Source organism: Staurois parvus, unplaced genomic scaffold, assembly GCF_062004578.1.
Source record: "Staurois parvus isolate SC_StPar_1 unplaced genomic scaffold, SC_StPar_1.0 ptg000570l, whole genome shotgun sequence".
Lineage (NCBI taxonomy): Eukaryota > Metazoa > Chordata > Amphibia > Anura > Ranidae > Staurois > Staurois parvus.
The window spans coordinates 2,001,001-2,016,459 of NW_028318366.1; positions in this window are offsets into that span (position 1 = coordinate 2,001,001).

Sequence of the window (15,459 nt, forward strand, 5' to 3'; positions counted from 1 at the left end):
TTGGCAGAGAGGGGTGGAGGACACTGAATTGAGGCCAGTAGAGGGGTGGAGGACACTGATTGGAGGCCAGTGGAGGGATTGGCAGAGAGGGGTGGAGGAAACTGAGTGGAAGCCAGTGGAGGACACTGAATGGAGGCCAGTGGAGGGATTGGTAGAGAGGGGTGGAGGCCAGTGGAGGGATTGTCAGAGAGGGGTGGAGGACACTGAATGGAGGCCGGTGGAGGGATTGACACAGAGGGGTGGAGGACACTGAGTAGGGGGATTGACAGAGAGGGATGGAGGACACTGAATGGAGGCCAGTGGGGGGGTTGGTAGAGGGGTGGAGGACACTGAATTGAGGCCAGTGGAGGGATTGGCAGAGAGGGGTGGAGGCCAGTGGAGGGATTGGCAGAGAGCGGTGAAGAGATTGGCAGAGAGGGGTGGAGGCCAGTGGAGGGATTGGCAGAGAGGGGTGGAGGCCAGTGGAGGGATTGGCAGAGAGGGGAGGAGGACACTGAATGGAGGCCAGTGGAGGGATTGGCAGAGAGGGGAGGAGGACACTGAATGGAGGCCAGTGGAGGGATTGGCAGAGGGGAGGAGGACACTGAATGGAGGCCAGTGGAGGGATTGGCAGAGAGGCGTGGAGGACACTGAATGGAGGCCAGTATAGGGATTGGCAGAGGGGGGTGGAGGGATTTCCAGAGAGGGGTGGAGGCCAGTGGAGGGATTTCCAGAGAGGGGTGGAGGCCAGTGGAGGGATTGGCAGAGAGGGGTGGAGGACACTGATTGGAGGCCAGTGGACGGATTGGCAGAGAGGGGTGGAGGATACTGAGTGGAGGCCAGTGGAGGACACTGAATGGAAGCCAGTGGAGGAATTGGTAGAGAGGGGTAAAGGCCAGTGGAGGGATTGGCAGAGAGGGGTGGAGGCCAGTGGAGGGATTGGCAGAGAGGGGTGGAGGCCAGTGGAGGGATTGGCAGAGAGGGGTGGAGGCCAGTGGAGGGATTGGCAGAGAGGGGAGGAGGACACTGAATGGCGGCCAGTGGAGGGATTGGCAGAGGGGAGGAGGACACTGAATGGAGGCCAGTGGAGGGATTGGCAGAGAGGGGTGGAGGACACTGAATGGAGGCCAGTGGAGGGATTGGCAGAGAGGGGTGGAGGACACTGAATTGAGGCCAGTAGAGGGGTGGAGGACACTGAATGGAGGCTAGTGGAGGGATTGGCAGAGAGGGGTGGAGGACACTGAATGGAGGCCGGTGGAGGGATTGACACAGAGGGGTGGAGGACACTGAGTAGGGGGATTGACAGAGAGGGATGGAGGACACTGAATGGAGGCCAGTGGGGGGGTTGGTAGAGGGGTGGAGGACACTGAATTGAGGCCAGTGGAGGGATTGGCAGAGAGGGGTGGAGGCCAGTGGAGGGATTGGCAGAGAGGGGTGGAGGACACTGAATGGAGGCCAGTGGAGGGATTGGCAGAGGGGCGGAGGACACTGAATTGAGGCCAGTGGAGGGATTGGTAGAGAGGGGTGGAGGACACTGATTGGAGGCCAGTGGAGGGATTGGCAGAGAGGGGTGGAGGCCAGTGGAGGACACTGAATGGAGGCCAGTGGAGGGATTGGTAGAGAGGGGTGGAGGATACTGAGTGGAGGCCAGTGGATGGATTGTCAGAGAGGGGTGGAGGACACTGAATGGAGGCCAGTGGAGGGATTGGCAGAGAGGGGTGGAGGATACTGAATGGAGGTCGGTGGAGGGATTGACAGAGAGGGGTGGAGGACACTGATTGGAGGCCAGTGGAGGGATTGGTAGAGAGGGGTGGAGGATACTGAGTGGAGGCCAGTGGAGGGATTGTCAGAGGTGGGTGGAGGACACTGATTGGAGGGATTGGCAGAGAGGGGTGGAGGATACTGAGTGGAGGCCACCTCCTGCTGATACTTCACTCTCCTGCTGACCCAAACACCAGCACTGGAAGGCATGTGCACTCATGTACATCCTGCTCCCATCTTACTTTCCTCACCCTCCTCCTCCTAATCTCTGGGAATATCTCCCCAAACCCTGGACCTCCACTATCTCACCCCCACACCAGGCACCCTCCTTCTCCTAACCTCTTCTACTAGCAATTATAGGAACCTGACTCCAAGCAGCAGATTCTGCTTCTCCCGCAGCACTTTCCTATGGAGGCCTCCTCTGGACTCACCCAGACCCAGTGGTCAGAAAGGTGGTGGGGTTGGTTTGCTTCTATCCTCACTGAGCACCTTTCAAGTCCTCCCTAACCCTCCATCTCTATCCTTCTCTTCTTTCCAGACTCACTGCATCCGGCTGTTTTCTCCCATTTCTCTGAGGATTGCAGTGATCTATCGGCCTCCTGGACCCGTGTCCCGCTTTCTTGATGATTTCTCCGCCTGGACACCCTACTTTCTCTCCTCTGAACTACCCGCTATCATTCTCAGAGATTTTACCATTCCTATTAATGTCAACAACCCGGCTACATCCCAACTCTTCAACATAACCTCATCTCTTGCATTAGTACAATGTATACAGTCCTCCACTCACTCTGATGGGAATACATTAGACCTTGTTTTCTCCCATCTTTGCACTCCCTACAACCTCACAAACCCCCCCACTTTCCTCTCTCTGATCACAATCTCATCACCTTCACAGTCTCCTCGTCTTCAAACACCTATCCCTCCAAGCAGCCAACAATTACCTGCAGAAACCTTCACAACTTGAACCCGGCTCCTTTCCACTCTGCAACTGACCAACTCTATGACAGAATCTCTCCCCTGTCCTGCCCTGACCTGCCCTCTGCTGTCTACAACAGTTCACTGTCATCAACATTAGACTCCCTTGCTCCCCTAACAACACGAAGCATCAGGCCCCGACCATTACATCCCTGGTAGACTGACCACACCAGACATCTTAAGAGACAGTCGTGCGCTGGAGCGATTGTGGTGTAAATCCAAATCTCAGCAAGCGTTCACCCGATATAAATCTGCTTTCTTCACATACAATTCCTCCCTTCATGCTGCCAAACAAGACGACTTTGTCACTCTCATCAATACCTTGTCATCCAGTCCTTATCATCTCTTCTCTGCTTTTAACTCTCTACTTTCTCCACCTCCACCCAGTACCTCACCCACTGCTTATGAGATTGCAAAATATTTCAAAAACAAGATTGATGCAATTTGTAGGGGCATCTCCACTGCACAGACATCCATCCCACTTAGCATACCTTATACTAAACCTCCCTCAACATTTCCTCTTCTGACCTCGCTACTACTGAAGAGGTCACTAAGGTCTTCTCAGAAGTCCATCTCACTACCTGCCCCCTGGATCCTGTCCCCTCACAACTACTACAGTCACCCTCTTCTTCCATCCTATGCTCCCTCACTCACATCTTCAATCTCTCCCTCTCTACTGGTGCCTTCCCCTCCCCTCTAAAGCATGCGCACATCACTCCCATACTTAACAAGCCCTCCCTGGACCCCACCAACCTGAACAACTTAAGACCCATCTCCCTGCTGCCATTTACCTCTAAACTCCTAGAACTCTTAGTCTACAATCGCCTGAGCTCCCACCTCACCGACAACAACCTTCTTCACCCTTTACAGTCTGGCTTTCACTCACTACACTCCACTAACACCGCCCTCCTAAAACTCACTAATGATCTACTAACTGCTAAAACCAATGGCCACTACTCCGCACCAATCCCAACCAATGACCACTACTCCGTACTCATCCCAACCAATGGCCACTACTCCGGACTCACCCCAACCAATGGCCACTACTCCGGACTCACCCCAACCAATGGCCACTACTCCGGACTCACCCCAACCAATGGCCACTACTCCGGACTCACCCCAACCAATGGCCACTACTCCGGACTCACCCCAACCAATGGCCACTACTCCGGACTCACCCCAACCAATGGCCACTACTCCGGACTCACCCCAACCAATGGCCTCTACTCCGGACTCACCCCAACCAATGGCCTCTACTCCGGACTCACCCCAACCAATGGCCACTACTCCGGACTCACCCCAACCAATGGCCACTACTCTGGACTCACCCCAACCAATGGCCACTACTCTGGACTCACCCCAACCAATGGCCACTACTCTGGACTCACCCCAACCAATGGCCACTACTCTGGACTCACCCCAACCAATGGCCACTACTCTGGACTCACCCCAACCAATGGCCACTACTCTGGACTCACCCCAACCAATGGCCACTACTCTGGACTCACCCCAACCAATGGCCACTACTCTGGACTCACCCCAACCAATGGCCACTACTCTGGACTCACCCCAACCAATGGCCACTACTCTGGACTCACCCCAACCAATGGCCACTACTCTGGACTCACCCCAACCAATGGCCACTACTCTGGACTCACCCCAACCAATGGCCACTACTCTGGACTCACCCCAACCAATGGCCACTACTCTGGACTCACCCCAACCAATGGCCACTACTCTGGACTCACCCCAACCAATGGCCACTACTCTGGACTCACCCCAACCAATGGCCACTACTCTGGACTCACCCCAACCAATGGCCACTACTCCGGACTCACCCCAACCAATGGCCACTACTCCGGACTCACCCCAACCAATGGCCACTACTCCGGACTCACCCCAACCAATGGCCACTACTCCGGACTCACCCCAACCAATGGCCACTACTCCGGACTCACCCCAACCAATGGCCACTACTCCGGACTCACCCCAACCAATGGCCACTACTCCGGACTCACCCCAACCAATGGCCACTACTCCGGACTCACCCCAACCAATGGCCACTACTCCGGACTCACCCCAACCAAGGGCCACCACTCCGTACTCACCCCAACCAAGGGCCACCACTCCGTGCTCATCCCAGCCAATGGCCACCACTCCGTGCTCACCCCAGCCAATGGCCACCACTCCGTGCTCATCCCAGCCAATGGCCACCACTCCGTGCTCATCCCAGCCAATGGCCACCACTCCGTGCTCATCCCAGCCAATGGCCACCACTCCGTGCTCATCCCAGCCAATGGCCACCACTCCGTGCTCATCCCAGCCAATGGCCACCACTCCGTACTCATCCCAGCCAATGGCCACCACTCCGTACTCATCCCAGCCAATGGCCACCACTCCGTACTCATCCCAACCAATGGCCACCACTCCGTACTCATCCCAGCCAATGGCCACCACTCCGTACTCATCCCAGCCAATGGCCACCACTCCGTACTCATCCCAGCCAATGGCCACCACTCCGTACTCATCCCAGCCAATGGCCACCACTCCGTACTCATCCCAGCCAATGGCCACCACTCCGTACTCATCCCAGCCAAGGGCCACCACTCCGTACTCATCCCAGCCAAGGGCCACCACTCCGTACTCATCCCAGCCAAGGGCCACCACTCCGTACTCATCCCAGCCAAGGGCCACCACTCCGTACTCATCCCAGCCAAGGGCCACCACTCCGTACTCATCCCAGCCAAGGGCCACCACTCCGTACTCATCCCAGCCAAGGGCCACCACTCCGTACTCATCCCAGCCAAGGGCCACCACTCCGTACTCATCCCAGCCAAGGGCCACCACTCCGTACTCATCCCAGCCAAGGGCCACCACTCCGTACTCATCCCAGCCAAGGGCCACCACTCCGTACTCATCCCAGCCAAGGGCCACCACTCCGTACTCATCCCAGCCAAGGGCCACCACTCCGTACTCATCCCAGCCAAGGGCCACCACTCCGTACTCATCCCAGCCAAGGGCCACCACTCCGTACTCATCCCAGCCAAGGGCCACCACTCCGTACTCATCCCAGCCAATGGCCACCACTCCGTACTCATCCCAGCCAATGGCCACCACTCCGTACTCATCCCAGCCAATGGCCACCACTCCGTACTCATCCCAGCCAATGGCCACCACTCCGTACTCATCCCAGCCAATGGCCACCACTCCGTACTCATCCCAGCCAAGGGCCACCACTCCGTACTCATCCCAGCCAATGGCCACCACTCCGTACTCATCCCAGCCAATGGCCACCACTCCGTACTCATCCCAGCCAATGGCCACCACTCCGTACTCATCCCAGCCAAGGGCCACCACTCCGTACTCATCCCAGCCAAGGGCCACCACTCTGTACTCTTACTACTTGACCTCTCTACGGCTTTTGATACGGTTGACCACCCCCTCCTCCTTAAAAAACTCCACTCTCTTGGCCTCCTAGACTCTGCTCTCTCCTAGTTCTCCTCCTTCCTATCACAGCGCTCCTTCAGTGTTACCTATAACTCTGCCTCCTCCTCTTTACTCCCTCTCTCTGTAGGGGTCTCTCAAGGTTCTGTCCTTGGACCCTATCCTCCATCTACACCTCCTCCCTTGGTCACTTGATAAACTCCCATGGCTTTAAGTAACATCTCTATGCTGATGACACACAAATCTATCTTTCTACCCCTCACCTCACCCCTTCAGTCTCCTCCTCACCTCACCCCTTCAGTCTCCTCCTCACCTCACCCCTTCAGTCTCCTCCTCACCTCACCCCTTCAGTCTCCTCCTCACCTCACCCCTTCAGTCTCCTCCTCACCTCAACCCTTCAGTCTTCTCCTCACCTCACCCCTTCAGTCTCCTCTCACATTACTAACCTACTAAGTGACATATCGGCATGGATGTCACTCCACTTCCTCAAACTCAATCTTTCCAAAACTGAGCTCTTAGTATTCCCTCCAGCCCATGCCCCCCCCCCGACTTCTCCATCAAGATCAATAACACAATCATCAGTCCCTTCCCTCATGCCAGTGTGGGGGAGATGTACATGTTTTGGGGTGGAGCAGAGGGGTTAAGAAGTGAGATTTTGGGAATGCAGGAAAGTAATATGAAAAGGAGGAGTAGAGGGGACATATGAAAGGTACACGGAGTGGGACTCAGACTTGTAAGAGATGTTTTCTGGGGTGTTTGCTTGCAGTCTGTCCAGCATGCAGGAGAGTTACTTGTATCTTCCTTCTGCTTGAGTTCTCCTGCTTTAGTTCAACTGCTTCTTAGCACTCCATCAACGCAGCACTCACTGAAAAGCAGCACCCCCATCAGTGACTGTGCCCCCCCCCCCATCAGTGATCTCCCCCCATCAGTGACTGTGCCCCCCCATCCGTGATCTCCCCCAACAGCTGATTTAAATTTATAGGGAGATGGCCAAATGAGCACTCATCTCCTCCCCAATTAGGAACTGATAAGGATCAGATGAATATGGGGGATGATTCTCAAACAGACCAGACACAGGCTACAGTCATAAAACGGTAATAAGATGTTATGTTCTATTTACACCCAGTAACCCCCCATCATGTCCGTCCTCTGCCTCCATAGTCCTCTCCATCCTCTGCCTCCATAGTCATGTCCGTCCTCTTCCTCCATGGTCACTGTGACGTCTTTTATCTCCAGCAGATGATGATACTCAATATTTAGAAGGACACAAGGACCTCTACAAGGACGTCATGATGGACAATCAGCCGCCCCTCACATCACCGGGTAAGAGGAGACTTTATTGTAAAGGAGAGAGCAGTACGGAGGATCCACCTAGATCCCCCATCATCTGATAAACACATAGAAACAATGGATTCAGTCAGTGTGTGTGTTTCCTACAGATGGATCCAGTCATGGGAACCTACCAGAGAGATGTCCCTTTCCTCTGTATTCCCGAAATTCCACACAGGAAGATCACAACTATGCAGAACATCATCAGGTAGATGTGTATAAATCATAACTATTAGTGATTGTTCCTCAAGGGTGTTTGTTACATTGAATTTACTTTTGAATGTTCAGAGTGGAATCCTCGGGGATGATAATATTGATGTTAAAGAAGAGTATAAAGAGGAGGATGAGGAGTATGGAGTGATGGAGGAGTTTTCAGAAGGACACAAGGATATGATGGAGCCACCTAATACCAGGAACCCACCAGAGAGATGTCCCCGTCCTCTGTATTCCTGGGATTCCACACAGGAAGGTCACACCATCCCTCAGTATTACAAGGTTGGTGGGGCGGAGCATCTAGAACATGGACTTGTAGAGATGATGTGTGGATTTTTTAGCTGATATTTTCTCTCATTTCCTTGATTTAGAGTGGAGATCCAATCGATATAGAATTTGAGGTGAAAGCAGAAGAAGAAGAGGCGTATGTGAGGGATGATCAGCAGTCTATGGAGGAGGATGGAATAACGGGGACATTTATAGAGGAGGACACTCCTACAGAGATCAGCACAGGTGGGTCATGAACACTAAATCCATTCCTCCACCCATACTGCTCACTGATTGGTCCAGAGTAGGGCGGGGGCTGGGTGATATCAGCCTGTAATCCCCTGGTCACTTTCCTGAGCTGTGTTCCCCGTCCTGTATTCCTGGATTTCTCTCGGATAATCTTCCTTTGTGCTGCAGACACAATTTATGTATCTAGACTGGATTTATGGAGGTTCTGGGGTTCAGCTGGCAGCAAAATGTTCATTTTCACCATAGACATTACTAGACCTAGGTGCCCTGGACATGTGCTTTTGATCTTATTCCTCATGGTGGTGACATAGCAATTCTCCCAGTATTTGTCACCTGTGCCGGGTGGAGGGATATGTCTGTAGTGTCTCAGACCCAAGTCACTGAGTGCAGTCTCAGGAGATGGGAGGCAGCGGTGTGGGACCTACATAGTTACATAGTTAGTCTGGCTGAAAAAAGACATTCCATCTAGTTGTACCATTAAAAATAAAAGTTATAATCCGACACCGACAGCTGATCCACCAGAAGGCAAAAACCCAGCAAAGCACAATCCAATCTGCTCCTGCAGGGGAAAAAATTCCTTCCTGATCCCCCGAGAGGCAATCGGATATTCCCTGGATCAACTTTCCCTATAAATGTTATATCCAGTTATATTCTGTGTATCCAAGAAAGAATCCAGGACTTTCCTACAGCAACCCCCCCTTAGGTATTATACATGGAGATCATATCCCCCCCCTTTTGTATTATACATGGAGCTCATATCCCCCTTATGTATTATACATGGTGATCATATCCCCCTTATGTATTATACATGGAGATCATATCCCCCCTTATGTATTATACATGGAGATCATATCCCCCCTTATGTATTATACATGGAGATCATATCCCCCCTTATGTATTATACATGGAGATCATATCCCCCCTTATGTATTATACATGGAGATCATATCCCCCCTTATGTATTATACATGGAGAGCATACCCCCCCTTATGTATTATACATGGAGATCATATCCCCCCTTATGTATTATACAAGGAGAGCATATCCCCCCCTTATGTATTATACATGGAGATCATATCCCCCCCTTATGTATTATACATGGAGATCATATCCCCCTTATGTATTATACATGGAGATCATATCCCCCTTATGTATTATACATGGAGATCATATCCCCCTTATGTATTATACATGGAGATCATATCCCCCTTATGTATTATACATGGAGATCATATCCCCCCTTATGTATTATACATGGAGATCATATCCCCCCTTATGTATTATACATGGAGATCATATCCCCCCTTATGTATTATACATGGAGATCATATCCCCCCTTATGTATTATACATGGAGATCATATCCCCCCTTATGTATTATACATGGAGAGCATACCCCCCCTTATGTATTATACATGGAGATCATATCCCCCCTTATGTATTATACATGGAGAGCATATCCCCCCCTTATGTATTATACATGGAGAGCATATCCCCCCCTTATGTATTATACATGGAGATCATATCCCCCCCTTATGTATTATACATGGAGATCATATCCCCCTTATGTATTATACATGGAGATCATATCCCCCTTATGTATTATACATGGAGATCATATCCCCCTTATGTATTATACATGGAGATCATATCCCCCTTATGTATTATACATGGAGATCATATCCCCCCTTATGTATTATACATGGAGATCATATCCCCCTTATGTATTATACATGGAGATCATATCCCCCTTATGTATTATACATGGACTTCATATCCCCCCTTATGTATTATACATGGAGATCCTATCCCCCCTTATGTATTATACATGGAGATCATATCCCCCCTTATGTATTATACATGGAGATCATATCCCCCTTATGTATTATACATGGAGATCATATCCCCCCTTATGTATTATACATGGTGATCATATCCCCCCCTTATGTATTATACATGGAGATCATATCCCCCTTATGTATTATACATGGAGATCATATCCCCCCCTTATGTATTATACATGGAGATCATATCCCCCCTTATGTATTATACATGGAGATCATATCCCCCCTTATGTATTATACATGGAGATCATATCCCCCTTATGTAATATACATGGAGATCATATCCCCCCTTATGTATTATACATGGAGATCATATCCCCCCCTTATGTATTTTACATGGAGATCATATCCCCCCCTTATGTATTATACATGGAGATCATATCCCCCCCTTATGTATTATACATGGAGATCATATCCCCCCTTATGTATTATACATGGAGATCATATCCCCCCTTATGTATTATACATGGAGATCATATCCCCCCTTATGTATTATACATGGAGATCATATCCCCCCTTATGTATTATACATGGAGATCATATCCCCCCTTATGTATTATACATGGAGATCATATCCCCCCCTTATGTATTATACATGGAGATCATATCCCCCTTATGTATTATACATGGAGATCATATCCTCCTTATGTATTATACATGGAGATCATATCCCCCCTTATGTATTATACATGGAGATCATATCCCCCCTTATGTATTATACATGGAGATCATATCCCCCCTTATGTATTATACATGGAGATCATATCCCCCCCCTTATGTATTATACGTGGAGATCATATCCCCCCTTAATCTCCTCTTCTCAGTAGAGAATACATTCAGTTCCTCTAATCTCTCCTCATAGCTGATCTCCTCCATGCCTCGTATCAGTTTGGTTGCCCTTCTCTGTACCTTCTCTAGTTCCCCAATGTTCTTTTTGTGAATTGGAGCCCAAAACTGAACTGCATATTCCAGATGAGGTCTTACTAATGATTTGTACTCGGGGGGGGGGGGGGGGATATCTCTCTCTCTGGAGTCTATACCTCTCCTAATACAAGAGAGGATTTTGCTTGCTTTAGAACCCGTAGATTTGCATTGCATGTAATCTACCAGAACCCCCCCGATTCTCCACCATTGATCCTCCCAGATCCTTCACCATTGATTCCCCCAGATCCTTCTCCACCATTGACCCCCCCCCCCCGATCCTTCTCCACCATTGACCCCCCCCGATCCTTCTCCAATATTGACCCCCCCCCCCATCCTTCTCCACCATTGACCCCCCCCGATCCTTCTCCACCATTGACCCCCCCCGATCCTTCTCCACCATTGACCCCCCCCCCCCCCCGATCCTTCTCCACCATTGACCCCCCCCCCCCCCGATCCTTCTCCACCATTGACCCCCCCCCCCGATCCTTCTCCACCATTGACCCCCCCCCCGATCCTTCTCCACCATTGACCCCCCCCCCCGATCCTTCTCCACCATTGACCCCCCCCCCCCAGATCCTTCTCCACCATTGACCCCCCCAGATCCTTCTCCACCATTTACCCCCCCAGATCCTTCTCCACCATTGACCCCGCCCTGATCCTTCACCACCATTGATTCCTCACAGATCCTTCTCCACCATTGATTCCTCACAGATCCTTCTCCACCATTGATTCCTCACAGATTCTTCTCCACCATTGACCCTCATCAGATTCTTCTCCACCACTGTCCCTGTCAAACACCTCCTGGCGGTATTTCTAGCAATCCACAGGACAGGATTCCCAGGAGCGTGGAGTCTAAGTCCCAGTCTGCTTGTTCACCAGGGCCCCTGATGGTGGGGATGGACTTGGAGCAGACAGTGACTAGGTTGCGGCCCCTGAGTACACCTGCCCGTGGTAGAGGGATCTGCCAGAGGTATATGCAGGTAGAGAGCCTGACGCGAAGAGGCGGAAGGCTGGAGCCGTGATGACTGGATCTGTGCAGGATGGATGGCAGAAGTAGTGAGCGTGGTCAGATGGGCCAGATCGGTAACAGTGGGGTCAACGTAGTACAAGGCAGCAGGCAAAGAGTTGTCGGGTCACTCGCCGGGTTCAGTAACCGGAGGTCAGATCAAATAGGGATATCCAGGAGAGAAGTCAAATGAGCCAGAGGTCAGGATCAGGAGAAGTCAGCAGAGGTCAGGATCAGGAGAAGTCAGCAGAGGTCAGGATCAGGAGAAGTCAGCAGAGGTCAGGATCAGGAGAAGTCAGCAGAGGTCAGGATCAGGAGAAGTCAGCAGAGGTCAAGATCAGGCAGGGTTGGTAACAAGTCAATCAGCAGATACACAGGAACACAGGATATAAGACCATACGGCAATGAGAGTCTGTGCAGGGCAGGTTTAAATACTGTGCCCTGTCATTGGTGCCAGGCGAGCATCCGCGATCGCGAGTGTACATGCGCGGCCACCACTGCCCAGGTCCTAGTGCCCGCCGGATAGAATGAATCGGCGTTCTGCACATGCGCACACCCGCATGCTGCCGCAATCCCTGACATTGCTCCCCCCCACGGGCATCCTCCGGATGCCCAACCAATCTCTCCTCCAAGGGTGGCTACGATAGAACTCCCGGACAATTCTAGGGGCGTGAACATTCTGGGCCGGCTCCCACGAATTCTCCTCAGGACCATAGTCCTTCCACTTAATCAGGAACTGTGTCTGGCCGCCTCTTTTCCTGCAATCTATGATTGCTTCAACCTCAAATTCTTCTTGTTCATTAATGGTTATGGCCTCCGGAGGTCTGGACCTTCGGTCCGGGAAGGGATCTGGCACTGCTGGCTTCAGTAGCAACACATGGAAAACTGGGTGAATCTTAAAAGTTCCTGGAAGTGCCAGTTCATACGCCACTACATTGATTTTCCGCTTCACCCGGAATGGACCCTTAAATTTCGGCCCCAGTTTTTTCAAAGGAGAAGACATCCTCATATTGGTAGAGTCTAGCGAGACCTGGTCCCCCGATTGCAGGCTTAGTTCAGCTCTTCTTCTGTCGAAAGCCCTTTTGCTGTCCTCCTGGGCCTTTGCAACAGCTTCTTGAAGCACCTTGTTATTGGCAGAAAAAAAAACAGCATATTTTGCGTAGCAGGGACTGGGCTTTCAGGAATCGGGTCAGGTAAAAACGTGGGGTGAAACCCGTAATTGGCAAAAAATGGGGATTGCCCTGTAGCAGAATGATTTGTGTTATTGTACGCAAATTCAGCCAATGGCAAGAGCGCCAGCCAGTCATCCTGGAGGAAAGATGTGTAGCATCTCAGGTACTGTTCCAACGTCTGGTTCGTCCTTTCCGTCTGCCCATTTGTCTGTGGGTGGTAGGCAGACGAGAAGGACAGTTTGATTCCCAAAACCTCGCATAATGCTTTCCAGACTTTAGATGTAAACTGGACCACTCGGTCTGAGACAATATCTTCTGGAATTCCATGGAGCCTTACCACTTCTTTCACAAAGATTTGTGCCGTTTCCAGAGCCGAGGGTGGGTTCTTTAGCGGCAGGAAATGGGCCATCTTTGACAAGCGATCCACAATTACGAAAATCGCTGAATGGTCTTGAGATGGTGGAAGCTCCACTATAAAATCCATGGAGATCATCTGCCATGGCCAGTCAGGTATAGGCACAATCTTTAGCCATGCTTGGCCACCAGAACGTATGCTAGAGTAACTCTAGGATCTTTGCAATTCCAAAATGGCCTGCCAGTGTATGGTGATGGCAGTGCCCCAGAACTAAGGTTTGGACCTCCTCGGGTACCACAATTTGCCCTTCTTTCCAAAAGAGACCTTCCTTGCTCTGTAGAGAGAGCATCGGGCTTTGTATTCTTGGACCTGGGTCTATATGTAATGTGGAACACAAATCGGGAGAAGAAAAGTACCCATCTTGCTTGGTGTGGTCTCAGGCATTTGGCTGTCCTCAAGTACTCCAGATTCTTGTGGTCTGTGAAAATCAAGATTGGATGTGTGGACCCCTCCAGCAGATACCTCCACTCTTCCAGTGCCGTTTTTGATAGCCAGGAGTTCCCGGTCTCCAATGTCATGATTCCTTTCTGCTGATGTGAGTTTTCTTGAGAAGAATGCCACTGGGTGCATGAGTTCTCTGGGACAGAATGTCCCCCACTGCGTTCTCAGAAGCATCATCTTCCAGAATCTATGGCAGAGAGGAATCAGGGTGACTAAGGATGGGGGCAGTAGTGAACAGCTCCTTCAAGGTCTCAAATGCTGCTTGAGCCTCAGGTGTCCACCAGAAACGGGCCCCCTGCTTGGTTCTTGATGAACTTTCTGTAAAAGTTTGCAAACCCTATGAAGCGTTGCACGCCCTTCTTGTCCGTGGGTACTGGCCATTCTAAAATTGCCAAGACCTTTTGGGGATCCATCGCAACCCCCGTGGTGGAGATGATCAGCCCCAAGAATGCAATGCTGTTCTGCTCGAAGCTGCATTTATCAGCTTTGGCATACAACCCGTGTTGGCGTAAATGTTCCAACACCTGTTTGACATGACCCCTATGGGTTTCCAAAGAAGAGGAGAAGATCAAAATATCGTCCAAGTAAACGACCACAAAAATGTCCAGTTAGTCTCTAAATACGTCCTTAATGAAATGTTGGAATGTAGCTGGGGCATTGCAAAGTCTGAAGGGCATGACAAGGTACTCAAAGTGCCCAAATCTAGTGCGAAATGTGGTCTTCCACTTGTCCCCCTCCCGTATGCGGACCAGGTTATACGCGCCCCACAAATCTAATTTAGTAAACACGGCTGCTGTCTTTAACCTTTGGAATAGTTCTGGAACCAAGGGAAGGGGATAATGATTCTTTATCGTAATCTTATTTAAGTCACGATAATCGATACAGGGCCTTAGGGATTTGTCCTTTTTCTTGATAAAAAAAAAAGATTCCTGCTCCGGCTGGTGATGTGGAGGGGCAGATAAACCCTTTCTGGAGGTTATCATCAATGTATTCCTTGAGTATCCCCAATTCCCGCTCCGATAGGGGGAATATCCGTCTGAAAGGAATCTCAGATCCGGGTAGGAGGTCGATGGGACAGTCGTAGGTTCGGTGTGGAGGAAGAATGTCTGCCTCCGTTTACTAAACATGTCTAGATAGTCGTGGTAGGCCGGGGAAATGAGCTTGGCGTCCCCATGAATACATAGGAGAGACTGGGGAGTCAAGGAGGTCGGGGCGTGACAATGTTCCTGGCAATAAGGTGATAGGAACTGGATAGACCCAGTTTTCCAATCAATCTGGGGATTGTGCCCACAACCAAGGGAGTACTAGGATAACTGGGAACAGAGGGGATGCAATGGCATCTAGACGGAGGAACTCTCGATGATGGTTAGCCACCGTAGTACAGATAGGTGGGGTCTCGCGGTCTACTAATCCTGACTTAATGCGTGACCCATCAGCCAAA